This window comes from Heterodontus francisci, chromosome 7 (genome assembly GCF_036365525.1).
Source record: "Heterodontus francisci isolate sHetFra1 chromosome 7, sHetFra1.hap1, whole genome shotgun sequence".
NCBI classification, from domain to species: Eukaryota; Metazoa; Chordata; class Chondrichthyes; order Heterodontiformes; family Heterodontidae; genus Heterodontus; species Heterodontus francisci.
Window position 1 is genome coordinate 73,446,190 of NC_090377.1, and position 19,864 is coordinate 73,466,053.

General features: G+C 43.7%; 1 long non-coding RNA gene across 1 annotated transcript in view; it reads left to right on the plus strand.

Moving 5' to 3' along the window:
• Positions 1–19,864, plus strand: part of LOC137372066 (uncharacterized) — a 56,293-nt gene that overhangs the window by 31,976 nt on the left and 4,453 nt on the right. Inside the window, exons 2-3 of the long non-coding RNA XR_010975359.1 lie at positions 8,205–8,289; positions 11,600–11,671. This is a non-coding gene — a long non-coding RNA (uncharacterized lncRNA). The remainder of the gene's footprint in view (positions 1–8,204; positions 8,290–11,599; positions 11,672–19,864) is intronic.

The window sequence follows — 19,864 nt, forward strand, 5'->3', positions numbered from 1 at the left end:
AAACATGTCTTCAAAAATCTGAAATAAACTGGATCTTTTACACAATGGACTATCTCAATTTCATTGGACTTTAAACAGGATTGACACACAGGGCCTGAAATTCTAGGATTTTGCGGGGGACAGAAGTGGTGTAGTTCTGGCATAGGGGCCGGAACTTGGACTGTAAATCAAATACTCGTGATAAATTCTGGTGGAATTGACTGCTCGGAGAATTTGTTTCCACCATCGAAGCGGTGTATGAATGCAAATGACTGTAAAATGAGGGCAAAGCTGCTGTTAAAGGGACAGACAGGGTAGATGCAGGTATGATTTTTCCCCTGGTTGGGGAGTCTAGAACCAGGGGACACAACTTCAATCTCTATCCCAGAGGGCTGTGGAAGCTCAGTCATTGAATATGTTTAAAGCAGAGCTTTCTAAATACCAATGACATGAAGAGATATAGGGATAGTAAGGCATTGAAGTGGATGATCTGGCATGATATTATTGAATGGCAGAACAGGCTCAATGGGCTGAATGGCCTACTCTTGCTCCTATGTTCCTGAAGGAATTTTACCATTTACACTAGAATTGCACCTGAACCATGTAAAAACAGTAAGTTGTCTGCATGAATTGTCAAACCAGAAAATAGTTGATTTCACAGGTTTGACTGTCCACTGTCTTTTGTCTGAAATATTAGCTTTGACTGAAGCAACCAGAAAAATCTTTTGACAGCTGGGTAAATAAGAAAGGATTCTACAAACTGCCTCAGCATTTTCAGGCTGAGAAATCTTATTCTTCCCACTCCTCTCATGGAGCCCTTACCATGAGGTTCACTTTGGGTATTCTCATATACTTCCTTATGATTGAGGCAGAGCCCAGCACAGGAAAAAGAAGAAATGAGAGAGGCATGCAAGAGTTGGCGACGGAACTGCACCAAATGGGAGGTGCCCATTTACAAACCATTCCACTCCCTCAAGCACATATCAGAAGAGAAATGCTTGAGAAGGCAACAGTTCAATAAGGACACAAAGAAGGATTTGTGTCTTATTTCAAACTTCCTCTCAAACAAAGAAGACATACCATAAAATGCTCGACTTAATATCACATAGTTATTTCACTATGCATAGATACATTTACAAAAGGTGTGTATTTTTATCACTGCTTTCTCTGGCCCTTCTGTATGCTGTGCTTAACCTATTGTGCTACTTTGAGGGCTGGAGAGGCCAGTGTTATTGTGCATTGGGGTATCATTAGCCCTCATTGCAGAGCTTCTGAGTTTTGGGATGCCTCTTCAACAGGCTGTATCACTGCAGGTACATGGGCAGCCTGGCCCTGTAGACTGTCACTATTTGATCAGTTATATGCGGGGCATGGCTGGAAAAGTAACATAAGATGTCATCAAGATTGAAGATGGCATCATGAAGGTGGATGCTAGCTACACAATGTGTGCTAGGTTCTGGACCTGAGTGGCAACTAATCAGCTGTAGCGAAGACCTGATATATATTCACTTCGGGAAGGAGTGAGAGCTGAGCGGGTATAAAGAGCAGTGGAGAGAGTGAGACTTCACTTCAGGAAGGAGGGAGAGCTGAGCGGGTATAAAGAGCTAGCCTAACCACTTTGCAGGTTCAGAGCCCACGTTAGGACAGAAAAATCAAGAAGAGACATCACAGGGAAGCAGGTGGGTGATTAGGTGGTGAGCATTGCTGCTTAGGGATTGTGTCTAAATAACTAGCAAATTAAACACATTTAAGATATTATGTATTAATAACAAGTAACGTGAGCAGCTGGTGAGTCTATTTGTCATTTTTAAAGTAAGGTTTATTACTAATAGGTGTATTAAGTATGAGGGTTTATCAGTTTTAGTAAGGTTTATTAGTATTGTTAAGGTTTATTAATAGTAGGTTCATTGGTATTGGTAAAGATATATTAGCAGTAGTAAGGTTTATTAGCAGTAGCAAGGTAATTAACTAATTGATAGATGAATGGCCGGGCTGCTCCAACCTCTAGAGTGCACATCCTGTGCTACGTGGGAACTCCAGGACACCTCCCATGTCCTAGATAACTAATTGTACAGGAAGTGTCATCAGTTGCAGCAGTTTGAGCTCCAGGTTTCAGAACATGAGCAGCAGCTGGCGCCATTTCAGCACATCTGTGAGGTTGAAAGCATGTTTATAGCATGTCACTCCACAGCTTAAGAGTAAATGGGTAAGAGTGAATGGGTAACCACCAGAAAATCAAGTAGAAACAGGCAGGTAATGCAGGACTTCTCTGAGTGCATCCCATTTTCCAACCGGTATTCAGTCCCGAACACTGATGAGAGTGGTGATTCATCTGGGGAGTGCAGCCAGGACCAATTCCATGGCACCACAGGTGGCTCAGCTGTACAGAGAGGTACAAGGAAGACTGGAAGAGCAATAGTGATAGATAATTCGATAGGGTAACAGACAGGCGTTTCTGTGGCTGCAGATGTGATCTAAGATGGTGTGTTGCCTCCGTGGTGCCGGGATCAAGGATGTCACTGAATGGTTGCAAAGAACCCTAAGGGGGGGGAGGGTGAACAGACATCAGTCGTGGTACATATTGGTACGAACAACACAGGCAGAAAGAGGGATGTGGTCCTGCAGTCAGAATTTCAGGAACTAGGTAGGAGATTAGCAAGCAGGACCTCAAAAGTAGTAATCTCCGGATTACTCCCAGTATAACCTGCAAGTGAGTATAAAAAAAGGAGAATAAAGCAGACAAATGCATGACTGGAAAAATGGTGCAAGAGGGAGTACTTTAGATTCTTGGGTCATTGGGACCGGCGGTGGGGGAGATGGGACCCGTACAGGGCGGACAGGTTGTATGTAAATAGAGCCGGGACTGAGTTCCTTGCAGGCCAATTTGCAAGTGCTATTTTTCTTTGGCCTCCTTGTCTCGAGAGACAATGGGTAAGCACCTGGAGGTGGTCAGTGGTTTGTGCAGCAGCGCCTGGAGTGACTATAAAGGCCAATTCTAGAGTGACAGACTCTTCCACAGGTGCTGCAGATAAAATTGGTTGTTGGGGCTGTTACACAGTTGGCTCTCTCCTTTCGCTTCTGTCTTATTTCCTGCCAACTGCTAAGTCTCTTCGACTCGCCACGCTTTAGCCCCGCCTTTATGGTTGCCCACCAGCTCTGGCGATCGCTGGCAACTGACTCCCACGACTTGTGATCAATGTCACAGGACTTCATGCCGCGTTTGCAGATGTCTTTAAAGCGGAGCCTTGGACGGCCGGTGGGTCTGGTACCAGTGACGAGCTCGCTGTACAATGTTTCCTTGGGGATCCTGCCATCTTCCATGCGGCTCACATGGCCAAGCCATCTCAAGCGCCGCTGGCTCAGTAGGGTGTATTTGCTGGGGATGTTGGCCGCCTCGAGGACTTCTGTGTTGGAGATACGGCCCTGCCACCTGATGCCAAGGATTCTCTGGAGGCAGCGAAGATGGAATGAATTGAGACGTCGCTCTTGGCTGACGTACGTTGTCCAGGCCTCGCTGCCGTAGAGCAAGGTACTGAGGACACAGGCTTGATACACTTGGACTTTTGTGTTCTGTGTCAGCGCGCCATTTTCCCACACTCTCTTGGCCAGTCTGGACATAGCAGAGGAAGCCTTTCCCCTGCGCTTGTTTAATTCTGCATCGAGAGACAGGTTACTGGTGATAGTTGAGCCTAGGTAGGTGAACTCTTGAACCACTTCCAGAGTGTGTTCGCCGATATTGATAGATGGGGCGTTTCTGACGTCCTGTCCCATGATGTTCGTTTTCTTGAGGCTGATGGTTAGGCCAAATTCATTGCAGGCAGCCGCAAACCTGTCGATGAGTCTCTGCAGACACTCTTCAGTGTGAGATGTTAATACAGCATCGTCAGCAAAGAGGAGTGCCCTGATGAGGACTTTCCGTACTTTGGTCTTCGCTTTTAGACGGGCAAGGTTGAACAACCTGCCACCTGATCTTGTGCGGAGGAAAATTCCTTCTGAGGACTTGAATGCATGTGAGAGCAGCAGGGAGAAGAAGATCCCAAACAGTATCGGTGCGAGAACACAGCCCTGTTTCACGCCACTCAGGATTGGAAAGGGGTCTGATGAGGTGCCGCTATGCTGAATTGTGCCTTTCATATTGTCATGGAATTCACTTGAAATAGCCCTCCAAAACACTCCCACAGGGGATGCAGGGACCAAGTGGGCCCACATCAGAGACGCCATCTATGACTCAGCAATGACCACCTATGGCAATTGTGTGAAGCGGAATGCAGACTGGTTTCAATCTCACTTTGAAGAGCTGGAACCTGTCATAGCCGCTAAGTGCATTGCACTGCTGAACTACAAGAAAGCCCCCAGCGAGTTAACATCCGTAGCTCTTAAAGCTGCCAGTTGCGCTGCACAAAGAACAGCCAGGCGCTCCGCAAATTACTACTGGCACCACCTATGCAGTCATATTCAGCTGGCCTCTGACACAGGAAATATCCGAGGGATGTATGATGGCATTAAGAGAGCTTTTGGGCCAACCGTCTGCCCCCCTCAAATCTAAATCAGGGGACACAATCATTGACCAACACAAGCAAATGCACCGCTGGGTGGAACACTACCTAGAACTGTACTCCAGGGAAAATGTTGTCACTGAGACCACCCTCAATGCAACCCTGTCTCTGCCAGTCATGGATGAGCTGGATGTACAGCCAACAAAATCGGAACTCAGTGATGCCATTGATTCTCTAGCCAGTGGAGAAGCCCCTGGGAAGGACGGCATTACCCCTGAAATCATCAAGAGTGCCAAGCCTGCTATACTTTCAGCTCTGCACGAACTGCTCTGCCTGTGCTGGGATGAGGGAGCAGTACCACAGGACATGCGCGATGCCAATATCATCACCCTCTATAAGAACAAGGGTGACCGCGGTGACTGCAACAACCACCGTGGAATCTCTCTACTCAGCATAGTGGGGAAAGTCTTTGCTCATGTCGCTTTAAACTGGCTTCAGAAGCTGGATGAGCGTGTCTATCCTGAGGCACAGTGTGGCTTTCAAGCAGAGAGATCCACCATTGACATGCTGTTCTCCCTTCGCCAGCTACAGGAGAAATGCCGTGAACAATAGATGCCCCTCTACGTTGCTTTCAATGATCTCACCAAAGCCTTTGACCTCGTCAGCGGAAGTGGTCTCGTCAGACTACTTGAAAAGATTGGATGCCCACCAAAGCTACTAAGTATCATCACCTCATTCCATGTCACTATGTAAGTGCTATTGGGGCAGGTTTAAACTAACTTGGCAGGGGTGTAGGAACAAGGAGGAAATATCAGAGAGGAATACCAAGGTGCACAGAATACTGGGAGAGATAGATAGCACTAGAATAGGGAATAGTAAGTTTTTAGGTGGGGTCAGAGTAAGGGAGAAAGTAATAAAGTCTAAATCAGGGTTTATGTGCATGTATGTGAATGCACGGAGAGTGGTTAATAAGATTGGTGAGTTACAGGTGCAGATTGACATGTGAAAATATGATGTGGCTGGAACAAAGAACTGGCTCAAAGAAGGGCAGGGCTGGGTGTTAAATATTGCTGAATATATGGTGCTGAGGAAAGATAGGAAAGGAAAAGGGGGTGGAGTGGTGGTATGGATTAAGGAGAGCATTGCAGTGCTGGAGAGAGACAAATTGCTGGACCAAATGCAAATAGCACTTCAAAAATGCTGGTGTTCATAAAAAACCCAAACAGTTGTCAATTACGTTTAACCTTGAAGTTAACTCCTAGTTTCTGGACAGGGCAAAGCTAGATAAATATACTAAAAAAACCAATGACACAAAATTATATTGTTTAGGGCTTGATTTGTGATACTTTAGATCATTATCCTTACCAAAACCACGCAATTGGACTGGAATGCGTACACATACAAAACTGATTAAACATTTGAAAATCAATCTTAAATAAAATATGATAAACAGATGCTCTCTTCTTCCCAAATCTAGTTGCAGTTCTATATTTGCCAAAAAGTTAAAAGTGCATTGATTGAACATCTGGGTGCTTGTTGGCAATGGCAATGGCAGCCTATTTGGAAAGACCTAAGGACATTATATAATGGCCTGGAGTTTGCGGTCAGCAGTGAAGTAAGGATGCTCATTGAGAGATCAAATGATCTCTCTTGGGAGAATTTCACTGTTACTGCGTGCAGTGCTACTGCAACTGATTGTAGCTTTCTTTACTGGGCTTTCACAGCACGGAGCTGCAATGATGTCATCAGGCAGTCTAAGCAGCCAATCACATTAAAAGTTTTCATAGCCACACAAACAAGGAACAAAAAGCAGTAAAATAAAATCACTTTAAATTTTTTTTACATATAGCAAATTAAAGATTGAGACATACACATGGGGCAGAAGCTAAAATATTCTGGGAAAAACATTTTTAAAATGTATTGAAAAAATTTAGTTTAAATCTACTAATTGATCGCTTAATCGGATTCCGCAATTATAAAATTACTTTTTAATTACCAGTTCCGTTGATCATCAAATTTTATTAATCACTTCGCTTTTAAAAACCCAGTTACACCTTATTAAACAAGGTGTAACTTTTTAAGGGGTTTGAAACGACATTATGGGAGCTGGAAAGTTGAAATTCTCGCTGATTCTGTGATTGCCAGCCTCTGGGGCTGGTGGGGGTGAGGGGGTCCACAGCACGGCCTGTGTTAGAGCCCTGAGTGACAGACTGCAGCTTCAAGTTTCTTGTAAATAGATGGAATAGTAAGTTGCAATAGATAAGAAATTTATAAATGGATATGGATAGGTTAGGTGAATGGGCCAAAATTTGGCAGATGGAGTTTAACGTGGATAAGTGCAAGGTGATCCATTTTGGTTGGAAGAATAGAAAGGCAAATTATTATCTAAATGGAGAGAAACTTCAGAGTGTTCCGGTGCGGAGGGATCTGGGTGTCCTCGTGCATGAATTGCAGAAAACTCGTGTGCAGGTACAGCAGGTAATAAGGAAGGCAAATGGAATTTTGGCATTTATTGCTAAAGGAAGAGTATAAAAGTAGGGAAGTGTTGCTGCAACTGTACAAGGCATTAGTGAGACCGCACCTGGAGTATTGCGTACAGTTTTGGTCCCCTTGCTTGAGGAGGGATGTACTTGCATTGGAGGCAGTTCGGAGGAGGTTCACTAGATTGATTCCAGAGATGAGTCTTATGAAGAGAGATTGAGCAGTTTAGGCCTTTACTCTCTCAAGTTTAGGAGAATGAGAGGAGATCTAATTGAGATATAAGGAGATTGACAAAGTAGACGTGGAGAGGATGTTTCCTCTTGTGGGGTAATCTAGAACGAGAGGTCATAGTTTTAGGATAAGGGGTAGCAGATTTAAAACAGAGATGAGGAGAAATTACTTCTCTCAAAGCGTCGTGAGTCTGTGGAATTGACTATCCCAGAGTGCAGAGGATGCAGGAACATTGAGTAAATTTAAGGAGGAGACAGGCATATTTTTAACTAGTAAAGGGTTGAAGAATTATGGAGAATGGGCAGGAAAGTGGAGTTGAGGCCGAGATGAGATCAGCCATGATTGAATTGAATGGCAGAGCAGGCTCAAGGGGCTGAATTGCCTACTCCTGTTCCTAGTTCTTATGTTCTTATTTTCTAATCTGTGCATGTCCGCTATCCTGATGTTGTGGTCAGTTTCAGAGGGGTAATGATGGCAAACATTAACAGTTTGCAATCGAACCCCACCCCCCCCCCCCCCCCCCCACCGGCAAAATCCAGCTCAATGCTGTTGGTATTTAGGCTGATGACGAACATTTCCAAGATTATTAATTAACTAAATCTCAAATCTGTTAATATCACCAGTTCAGTTAGTCGCTCCAGGAGAGACAATGCTGTTAACAGTTCAAAGAACATATCCATGAGTTTTTTTGGTCTTCCTCATTCAGTAATGAGGTAACACTGCTGGCACTCCCCGTGCATTAAGTGATGTGAAAGGATTGTCAGAAAATTAGGCTAACAACCTGACGTTGCTTTTTCCGGCAAGAGCAGCACATTTGTGTGCAGCCACATGTAATGCCTGGACAGCACTGGTGCGGTACAATACCATATCATTGGCACCATGTTGTCACAGCTTAGTTGTGTTATCTCTGGGATTCAATTTTCTCTGAGCCCACTCTTTGTGTATTAAATGGGTTTTTAAAAAGTTTTTTATTGCATCATTAAGAACACTACATGTATTGCACATTTTGCATTACAGCCAACAGATAACTGAACACTCAATTATAAAAGGTCTGCAATAATGGCGCTGCATCAAGCATTTACTCCTCCTCCTTAATAATCAGGTAGGTGCTATATATAACATTTACGTTAATCAAATAACTCTGGAGAGCACAAATTAGAATACTAATGGAGGAAGCAATTTTGTAAAGACAACTTTATTGATGAGGCTCTTCAGATTATTGTTGTCAGCCAGTTACATACTTACGAATATATGAATTAGGAGCAGCAGGCCACTCGACCCCTCGAGCCTGTTCCGCCAATCAATAAGATCATGGCTGACTTGATTGTAACCTCGACTCCACATTCCCGCCTATCCCTGATAACTTTTCACCCCCTTGTGTATCAAGAATCTATCTACCTCTGCCTTAAAACTATTTAAAGACGCTGCCTCCACAGCCTTTTCAGGAAGAGAATTCCAAAGTCTCACGAAGCCTCTCACAGAAAAAATCTCTCAACTCGGTCTTAAATGGGCAATCCCTTATTTTTAAATAGTGACCCCTAGTTCTAGATTCTCCCACAAGAGGAAACATTCTTTCCACATCCACCCTGTCAAGACCCCCAGAATCTTATACGTTTCAATCAAATCATCTCTTACTCTTCTAAACTGCAGGGGATACAACCCACCCATTCCAGGTATTAGTCTAGTAAACCTTCTCTAAACTGCTTCCAATGCATTTACATCCTTCTTTAAATAAGGAGACCAGTACTGTACACAGTACTCCAGATGTGGTCTCAGCAATGCCCTGCATAACTGAAGCATAACCTCCCTACTTTTGTATTCAATTCCTCTTGCAATAAATGATAACATTCTATTACCTTTTCCTAATTACTTCCTGTACCTGCATGCTAACCTTTTGTGATTCATGCACTAGGACACCCAGATCCCTCTGCATCTCAGAGCTCTGCAACCTCTCACCATTTAGATAATATGCTGCTTTTTATTCTTCCTGCCAAAATGGACAATTTCACATTTTCCCACATTATACTCTATTTGCCAGATCTTTGCCCACTCACTTAACCTATCTATATCCCTTATGTCCTCTTCACAACTTACTTTCCTACCTATCTTTGTGTCATCAGCAAATTTAGCAACCATGCCTTTGGTCCCTTCATCCAAGTCATTTATATAAATTGTAAAAAGTTGAGACCCCAGCACAGATCCCTGTGGCACACCACTTGTTACATCTTGCCAACCAGAAAATTACTCATTTATGCCTACTCTCTGGTTACTGTTTGCTAGCCAATCTTCTATCCATGCCAACATGTTATCCCTTACACCATGAGCTTTTATCTTGCGCAATAACCTTTGATGTGGCACCTTATCAAATGCTTTCTGGAAATCTAAGTACAATACATCCACCTTTATCTACAGCACATGTTACTTCTTCAAAGAACTCCAAGAAATTGGTTAAACATGATTTTCCTGTCACAAAACCATGTTGACTCTACCTGATTACTTTGAATTTTTCTAAGTGCCCTGCTATAACATCTTTAATAATAGCTTCTAACATTTTCCCTAAGACAGATGTTAAGCTAACTGGCCTGTAGTTTCCTGCTTTCTGTCTCCCTTTTTGAATAAAGGTGTTACGTTGGCAATTTTCCAATCTAATGAAACCTTCCCCAAATCTAGGGAATTTTGGGAAAATTAAAACCAACGCATCAATTATCTCACTAGCCACTTCTTTTAGGAGCCTAGGGTGAAGTCCTTCAGGACCCGGGGACCTGTCAGCCTGCAGCTCCAACAATTTGCTCAGTACCACTTCCTGGTGATTGTAATTTTCTTGAATTCCTCCCTCTTTTCCATTTCCTGATTTCCAGCTATTTCTGGGATGTTACTTGTATCCTCTATAGTAAAGACCGATGCAATATAACTGTCAATTCATCTGCCATCTCCTTATTATCCATTATTAATTCCCCAGACTCACTTTCTATAGGACCAATGCTCATTTTGTTAACTCTTCTTTTTAAAATATCTATGGAAACTCACTATCTGTTTTTATATTTCTCGCAAGCTTTCTCTCGCACTCTAATTTTTCCCTCCTTCTCAATCTTTTAGTCATTCTTTGCTGCTTTTTCTATTTTGTCAAAACTTCTGACTTACCACCCATCTTTATTATATGCTTTTTCTTTAAGTTTGATACTATCTTTAACTTTTGTAGTTAACCACAGATAGTGGGTCCTCCCCTTGGAATATTTCTTTCTCGTTGGAATGTATCTATTCTGTGTATTCTGAAATATCCCCTTAAATGTCCGCCACTGTATCTCTATTTGCCCTTGGTGGTCAGAAGAGCAGCTCACTACCAAACTGGGTTCAGCAGGTGTGGAAGGTAATCAAGTAGCAGGTCACAGTTTCAACAATTCAAGGCACTTGGAAAGATGTTCAAAAAAACCTGTCTGATTTGAAGTCTCAGGTATACAATGAGGATCACTGTTATTTAATGTTGCTGTATTTGATCTGAGTGCCAATTATCCAACATTGATAGAAAAGCTTATGCAAAGAACTTACAAGTATTAGTCATATTAATCAACTAGTTTTGGGCGAGAGTATTGTTAAGCTGAATTTACCCAGTACCTTGCTACAGGTGGAATATATTAAAGGTATTTCACAGTTTTATAAACTTGAAAATGCCATGCTTACTAACAGTTAATTATTCCTATAGATACAATTGAGTACATAGGAAATTTACCCCTCTTCCATCTTCAGCTTGCAAGACATTTTGCATTTCATTCTGCTAGAATTAGAATTATATATGTGTCGTGTAACCCATGTTTCTTCTGCAAAATTGCGTTTCAAACAAAGTGTGCTATTTTTTACAGGTAGCATTGTCCTATGATTGCCAGCAGATAAATCCCTTGCCTTCAATAAGCAGGCCAATATGGACATCGTAGGCTGGGAAGTGGCACAGACCTAATAGGATATGGAAGTTTATAAAAACAGTAACACTCCTGGTTTATGGAATGCCAATCACATACATTTACTGTGACAATTATTTTCACTTTCATTAGATTCAAAGCAAATGCTGTTATTTAAAAAACATCCTTTCTCAGGATATGAAGGCCAGTAATTAGTGTCCATCCCTAGAAACTGAGCGGCTTGCTAGTTCACTCCAGAGGACAGTTAATTGTCAACCACATTGGTCCGAGAGTCAAATTAGTCCAAACCTGGTAAGGACAGCGGCATTCCTTCCCTAAAGGGAAGTGGGTGGGCTTTTACGACAATCCAACAGTTTCATTGTCACTTGCACTGAAAACAGTTCTTTTATTTCCAGATTTTCTAAACCGAATTCAGATTCTCAAATTGCCATCATGGGATTTGAAACGATAATATGCATAACAATGTCCATATATTCTCCCTGTATCCTATTTTTACAGAAAGGTCATGAGCTCAGAGGAAGAATCCAGGACTCAGTATGGTCACATCACATCACTTGAAGCAGGTGCCAGGTCAGAAGGCATTACTAAATCTAATGAAGTCACAGTGAGTTATTGAACATTGTTAATGTATGAACAGATGTGATGCTTGAAGGAGGGTTAGTTGTTAGCTTTGCAGATGTGCATTGTCGTTTTATGATTCCAACTCCACGCATCCATGGATGAAATGAAGGAGCCTTCACAAGTCCGAAATGAACAATCCAATGCCTATTTACATAAGATGAATCAAGCTGGTCTGGTTGGAGGCATCCATTACCAGTTGGGCAGTGCTGTACAGCAAGAACTGCCAGCTTTACAGAAGCTATTGAGAAGCTTACATTAGTGGCAACTGCAGAGAGGCCTCAGGCATACATGTGCAAACACAGTTGGACTATCTCAAGAAAAGGTCCTAGATGCAATAAAAGGCTGGATTTGATGATCTTGTAAATATACTAGGGACAACTATCAAGGAGGAATTCAGCATTCTGCATTTTCATTACATGTCATCCAGAAAATGCATTGCATAGCTGCTTTGAACTACAGTATGCTACTGAAGAAATTAAGGCTTAGAAATTTGTTAAAGGTGCACCCATTTTACAGGCATATAATGAGCACCTAAGTGTCCATTGTGGAAGGAATCATGCACACATTCATTCTGTCCCAGAAGTCCGCCACCCACCATATTGGATTGGGCTTCTTTTAGGAGTTCAGGGCACACGGCTGAATTATTTACACACATTAAAATATTTACTAAGAGTCCTACAATTGTGAAATTGGTCTACCCCAGTATGATAAACCAACCTGTGATAAACTCGGTCGGCAACTCGTGGTGCTAACAGACAGCAAGGACCTTTCAATGATGCTATTCACTACCTACAGGTTAGTTTCTGATTTGTCCTTATAGGCTGCTAGTTAACTTCTGGTGTTTTTTGGCCTATTTTCTGATTTCTACAACATAATTATGACTTTTGCTAAGAAGTGTTTTCTGGTGTCGGGACTGCTTGTCTCTGCCTTCAAAACAATTTTACTGCAGTCACTGATGGCCTGGTAGATTCGCATTAGGGCTAAAGGATGAAGGGTTGCAGCCAAGAAGCTAGCAGACAACAGGAACAGCTGGGAGGAGGAGGACACTGCATAGGAGGCCATACCAACAGTGGATCTTCAAGGAGTACTTCTTCTCCCTCAGCTTCACTGAGGAGCAACATCTCAGGCACCTTTGCTTCACAAAAGGAGGCTATCACCGTGCTATTTCACGTGTTTCAAACCAGGACAAGGACAGCACTGTCTGTGATCTTCAAATTTAATCCCATCAGCTCCTTCCAGACTGCAGATGACATCTCTCAATTTGTTTTCCACTCTTCTGGCAGAGAGGCTCTCCACGTTAGGTGGAATACCAACATCTCTTTCCCAATGTAGAGAGTAAAGCAGGACAAGACAGCAGTAGGCTTTGCCTGTGTCGAAGACTTCCCCAATGTGCAACGTGTCTTAAACTGCACCTATATTACCTTGCGGGCTCCCCATCAACATCCTAACATCTTTCTGAGTATAAAGGAATTTCACTTCCTCATGTCCAGTTTATTTGTGATCACAGGCAGCCATCATGCAGGTCTGTGCCTGATTTCTGGGCAAAAGTCATAAGACATACGCCTTACACTCATCCTCTATGCCCCCGCTTTTCTAACCAGACTGTCAGGCTACATGCTGGTTATTGGCTAATAAGGGTGATCCTCTTGAGACACAGCTCATAACTCCAGTCAAAAAGCCAGACTCAGTTGCAGAACTGGCTTACATCAAGAGGCATTTGAACAGTCAACATTCTCAATCAACATGCCCATTACCTGGACCCTTCAAGAACAACTTTCCAATACTGCTCATGTACCATGTATCTGAATTTGTCATTATCTGCCGCATAACTTTGCCATCATAAGGAACCAGCTGTTACCAACACCTGGGTCGCAAGAAATGCAGGAGGAAGAGTAGAAGGAGGAAGAGCTTGAGCAGCATCAACCATCAGTGCTTCTGGTTGCCAGAGCTCTTAAGAGGGGCAATAATCCAAGAGGGTGTCATGTGAACCATCCCTCTCATCCTAACTATACCAACAGTCCTGCAAATCTTACCAATCCCATCCTTAAAATGACCAGCCAATTGTTTTTCTTCAATCCAGCCTTTTGGTTCTTGCCATCATTTCACTACAAATCTTAACACCAACACCAAATCCAGAACAAAAAGAAAATTATCCAACAATTGAATTTCATATCCACCTAATGCCTGTCTTGTTTGTTAATTTACCCATCCTGCTGTTCCTACACAGTATTGAGCTTTCATTGAGAACACTTCAGATGGCTGTGGTGGTGACTTGGAGCAGATCTGGGCCTTGTGAACCCAGCTGTAGACTACAGCATCTTAACATGCTCCGTGCGGTCTGGCCCAGCTGGCTGTGGGCATTAACAAGAGCACTGGTGTTGTGGGTGACAGGAGAGCAGGCATTTTGTCAACCTGAGAGAAGACAGTAGGTGCCTCTCCCATGGACTCATGGCCACTCTCTTGAGATTTTGTTTTAATAATCATTCATAGGATGTGGGCATCACTGGCAAGGTCAGGTTACTGCTAATCCCTAATTGCCCTTGAGAAGGTGGTGATGCACGCCTTCTTGAACTGGTGCAAGTCCATGTGGTGTTGGTACACCCACAGTGCTGTTCGTGAGGGAGTTCCAGGATTTTGACCCAGCGACAGTGAAGGAACGACAATGTAGTTCCAAATCAGGATGTTGAGTGACTTGAGGGAAACACTTGTCATGTTCCCATGTGTCTGCTGCCCTTGTTCTTCTAGGTGGTAGATGTCACGGGTCTGGAAGGTGCTGTTGAAGGAACCTTGGAGAGTTTCTGCAGTGCATCTTGTAGATGGTACATACTGCTGCCACTGTGCGTCAATGGTGGAGCGACTGTATGTTTAAGGTGGTGAATGGTGTGCCGATCAAGTGGGCTAATTTGTCCTGATTGGTGTTGAGCTTCTTGAGTGTTGTTGGAGCTGCACTCATTCGGGCAAGTGGAGAGTATTCCATCATACTCCTGACTTGTGCCTTCTAGTTGGTGGACAGGCTTTGAGGAGTCAGGAGATGAATTACTCACTGCAGAATTCTCAACCCCTTACCTGCTCTTGTAGCCACAATATTTATGAGGCTACTGCAGTTCAGTTTCTGGTCAATGGTGACCCCCACAATGTTAATGGTGGGGGATTCAGCAATGCTAATGCAGTTCAGCATTAAGGGGGGGGGGGGGGGAATGATCATTGCCTGTTATTTGTCTGGCATGAATGTTACTTACCCCTTACTTCAAACCTGAATGTTGTCCAGGTCTTGCTGCATGCAGACACTGACTGCTTCAGTATCTGAGGAGTTGCTAATGGTACTGAACACAGTGTACTCCTCAGCAAACATACTCACTTGAGACCTCATGTTAGAGGGAAGGTATTGATAAAGCAACTGAAGATCATTGGGCCTAGGATGCTACCATGAGGAACTCCTGCAGCAATGTGCTAGGTATCACTCCAACCAGTGGAGAGCTTTCCTCCTGATTCCCATTGACTTCAATTTTGTTAAGACTCCTTGATGCTACACTCAGTCGAATGTTGCCTTGATGTCAAAGGCAGACATTCTCACCTCACCTCTGAATTCAGCTCTTTTGTCCATGTTTGGACCAAGGCTGTAATGAGGTTTGGAGCAGAACCCAAACTAAGCATTGATGAGCAGGTTGTGTTGTGTTGCCGCAAGACATCACTGTCAATGACACCTTCCGTCATTTTGCTGATGATTGAGAGTAGACTGCTGCGACAGTTATTGGCCAGATTGGATTTGTTTTGCTTTTTATAGACAGGACATACCTGGGCAATTTTCCACATTGTTGGGTAGATGCCAGTTCTATAGCAGTACTGGAACAGCTTGGCTAGGGGTGCAACTAGTCCTGGAGCACGTCTTCTGTACTACAACTGGGTTGTTGTCAGGACCCACAGCCTTTGCTGTATACAGTGCCTTCAGCCGTTTCTTGATATCACTTGGTGTGAATCAAATTGGCTGAAACCGGCATCTGTGATACTGGGGACCTCAGGAGGAGGCCGAGATGGATCAATCACTTGGCACTTTTGGCTGAAGATGGTCGCAAATGCTTTGTCTTTTGTACTGATGTGCTGGGCTCCACCATCACTGAGGATGGAGATGTTCGTGGAGCCACCTCCTCCAGTTAGTTGTTTAATCCTCCACCACCATTCAAGATTGAATGTGGCAGGACTGCAGAGCTTTGATCTGATCTGTTGGTTGTTGGATTGTTTAGCTCTGTATATATCATGCATGCTATTTCTGCTGTTTGGCATGTACGTAGTCCTGTGTTGTAGCTTCATCAGGTTGGCACCTCATTTTTAGGTATACCATGCTCTCCTACACTCCTCATTGAACCGGGGTTGATTCCCTGGCTTGATGCTAATGGTAGAGGAGCGATATGCCGTGCCATGAGATTAGAGATTGTAGCTGAATATAGTTCTGCTGCTGCTGATGGCCCACAGTGCCTCATCGATATCCAGTTTTGAGCTGCCAGATTTGTTCTTAATATAGCCATTTAGCACAGTGGTAGTGCCACACAACATGATGGAGCTTGTTGTCATGCTGAAGTGACGTGCAGCGATTGAAATACTGAACCCAAACTGAAAGGTTTTTTAAAAATTGGGTTTTCTTTAAAAAAATGGACAATGTGCTACAAAATGGCCACCGAAGGTCAAACTGTATATTCAAACTGTCTTACTGTCTGGCAAGAACAAAAGGATGCATTCCAAGCTAAGAGGTGTCATTTACACCCATCCTGAACCCATCAAGGAACATTTTTGAATTGAATGGTTTCTTCTGAAACAAAGAAGGTATGAAGTAGCCACATCCCGGGCCATTGTTGGTCGCTACAAGGACTGGGCTCTACATCTCCCACCAGGGGCAAGATGTGAGAAATTTTTGACCTTAAAAATTAGCTGTCTGGAGAGAGAGAGGGAGAAATTAGGGCAAACATCGCAAAAGCCAGTCTAGCTGAGGGCAGGGAGAAATCCAGCAAAAGCCAAAGAAGGTGCCCTGCTGTGAATTCTACACTTCAACTTGTGCAGCAGAGAACTGAAAGTGATTACCCATCTCCAGACTGAAGTCTCAACTACCAGAGAAATCTACAAATAACCTAGGCCTACAACTTTAAAAGCGAAATTAACTTCCGAGAAGATTCAACAAGTTTACCATGAATCCAAAAATCTTACCTCACTTCAAACCACTTCCCCAGTTCCTCTCTATCTATCTTTTCTTGTGTGTGTGTGTGTGTGCGTGCACACGAGTGAATGAATGCATGGGTACAGTTGCGACAATTTCGGGAATTAATATTGCTCAATAAATACTTAATCTTTTGTTTTAAACCACAAGAAAACGTGTTGCTGTCTATTTAACAAATAAAACAAAAGGGGTTAAAACCCTAGTAACAGAAACACTTGCTACGGTCAGTTAGGTGTTGAACAGTGGGAACCACCCACACCCCTTACCACCTGGCCATAACAGTGTTCTCAGTGTGAAGATGGGACTTCATCTCCAAAATGACTGTGCAGTGGTCATTCCGACAAATACAGTCATTGTGATGAAACGCTCATACTTCACCTCTGCAAGAACAAGTCAGGATTTATGTGAAGCCACTGTCAACACTGCCCACTCCCCAGACCCAAAATGGCAGCCATTTCAGCTTCCAAGTAAAGCCTGGCTACCCAACCCAAACCTGACCAAACCCGACTACATGTGTCGGGTTTGGGTCGGGTCTATATTCTGTGTCCAGCATTCGGGCTCGGGTTGGGTTGGGTTCGGGTTGGCCGCGGTGGGGTTTTGTTTTGTATTGTTTTTATTTTAATCTACGTTTTGACACATTTTTTTTCTATGCTAATAACATATTCAATATTTTTGGGTCGGGTCAGGCATGAATACAAATTGAAGGACTCGGGCCCAGGTTGGCTATGGTCGGGTCGGGCCTGGGTCAGGTTTTAATTTTATTACCCGAGCCAGGCTTTACTTCCAAGGCAGTCGGCTGAGATGCGATGAAAATTGTCTGAGCAGTTGGCAGATGATCCATCATAGTGGACACCACTGTTGCATTCATGGAGCTGAGCACTCGTCCATGTTGGAGAAAATGGTCTCGTGTGCTATGTGAATTCTCAACCCAAGTTGGAGCTGGACTGCTCTGTACTGTGAATCATTGCAGACAAACTTGCTGGCAGGCTGCCCAGTGCTCCTAAAATTTCCCTGGTGTATGCGCATCAGCTTTCTTCAGTATCCTGGACTGTTGAAGTCAGCATCTGAGTGCTCTGCATCAGAGCTATTAGGTGATCTTGTCCTCCAGCAGACTAGCACCTGTGGCATCCTGACCCCATTCATTATGTCCTGCACACTTAATGGCTGATAATTTACCATGTGAAGACCTCCTCCTTTAGCCTACCATCTAAAGGACACATGGTGCCAGTCTCTGAGCTGGTGCTTGCTAGAATCAGATCGAGTGGCATTGCATTTTCAGGAAGGCTCAACTCCTGTTCCTGAAATGGAAGAGGGATGGCCACATTTTCAGCACCTGAAATGAAAGAGAGGGGCAAGAATTAGTTTTTAGTATGTAGTGAGAGCAGAAAGGTGCTGATGAAAGCACAAGCTACAGCTTGTCATGCAGAGTCTGTGGGGAGAGATAGAAGAAAGAGAAAAAGAGGATAAGTTGTGAATAAACCCCGCGTGATGCTTTTTCCAGTATTACTACTTGCCATGGACATGATTTCCCCCACGCGTGATTGCCAGCCTGTTTTCTTCCATAGTGGTGAGCCTGTGCAGGCCTCCTCTGGTTGTCGCCTTTTGGTGCAAATTGTACATAGGAACACAGGAGCAGGAGTGGGCTGTTCAGCCCGTCAAGGCTGCTTCGCCATTCAGTTAGATCATGACTGATCATCTACCTCAACACTACTTTCCCACGCTCTCCCCATATCCCTTGATGTCATTAATATCCAGATATCTATTAATTCCTGTCTTGCACATGCTCAATGATCGAGCTTCCGCAGCCATCTGGGGTAAAGAATTCCAAAGATTCATCACCCTCTGAGTGAAGAAATTCCTCCTCATCTCAGTCTTAAATGGCCTATCCCTTATTCTGAGACTATGTCCCCTGGTTCTAGACTCACCAGCCAGGGGAAAGAGCCTGCCTACATTCACCCTGTCACACCTATAAGAATTTTGTAAGTTTCAATGAGATCACCTCTCACTCTTCGAAACTATAGAGAATAAAGGCCCAGTTTCCTCAATCTCTCCTCATAAGAAAATCCTGCCATCCCAGGGATGTGCGCAACCTTCTACAAGAATGAAGAGAGTCTGTTTGTGACATCCTTGAGAGGTATTGAGAGAATATGCCTGTCGTGGGAGGATAGTTTGTATGTTGTGTGTAAGATATAAGGTGTAATGAAGTGAGGGTTGAAATTATGATGGCAGTAGGAATTGCAGAGTGTGAGAGTAGTTAGAGAAGGAGTTAGAGTGAAGTGTCTTTCAGTAGCAGAGTGGTGGGAAGTGGGGAGGGGTACATTGAGGGCTGCAGCTGTAGTTGACATGAGAGCTAAGATTCTTACCTTCATAACTCTGGTGAGGTCATTGAAATTCTTCTGGTATTGCAGTCATGTCCTTGGAGCTAATATTAATCTCCTCAGCGACCTCTTCCTACCGGCAGTGGTGGTGTTGCCTGGAAGGATTTCTGCCCCTCGTAGAAATAGTATCTCCCTCCTTCTATCCATTGTCTAGAGTAGGGACTCCAATGCTACATTTGAACACCTGGTTGCCCTCTCTGGACCTGTTGCATCCAATTTCTCCTTAAAGGTGCCCTTGCTGTCTGCACCCATGGTGTACCTCCCTTTTAAGAGATGCTGACTGCACTTAAGAGGCATTAGTGAAGCCCTATTTTCCCACCCCACCCAAACAGGTGAGCAGCCAATGAATAGTATCAGTAGTGCTAGCTGCATGACTAGCTCCTGATAATGAGCTGTCAATACCAATTTAATGTGGTCCCTGTGACCGCATCCACAATACTTGTAACACATGTTCCGCCTCCAATTGTATTTCTAGGTCTAAGTACCTGAATAACTAGTCAAACAGCAATCTTGTCTGTGCATTTAGATTAGCCATGCAGTTGTTTGTCTTCAAACACC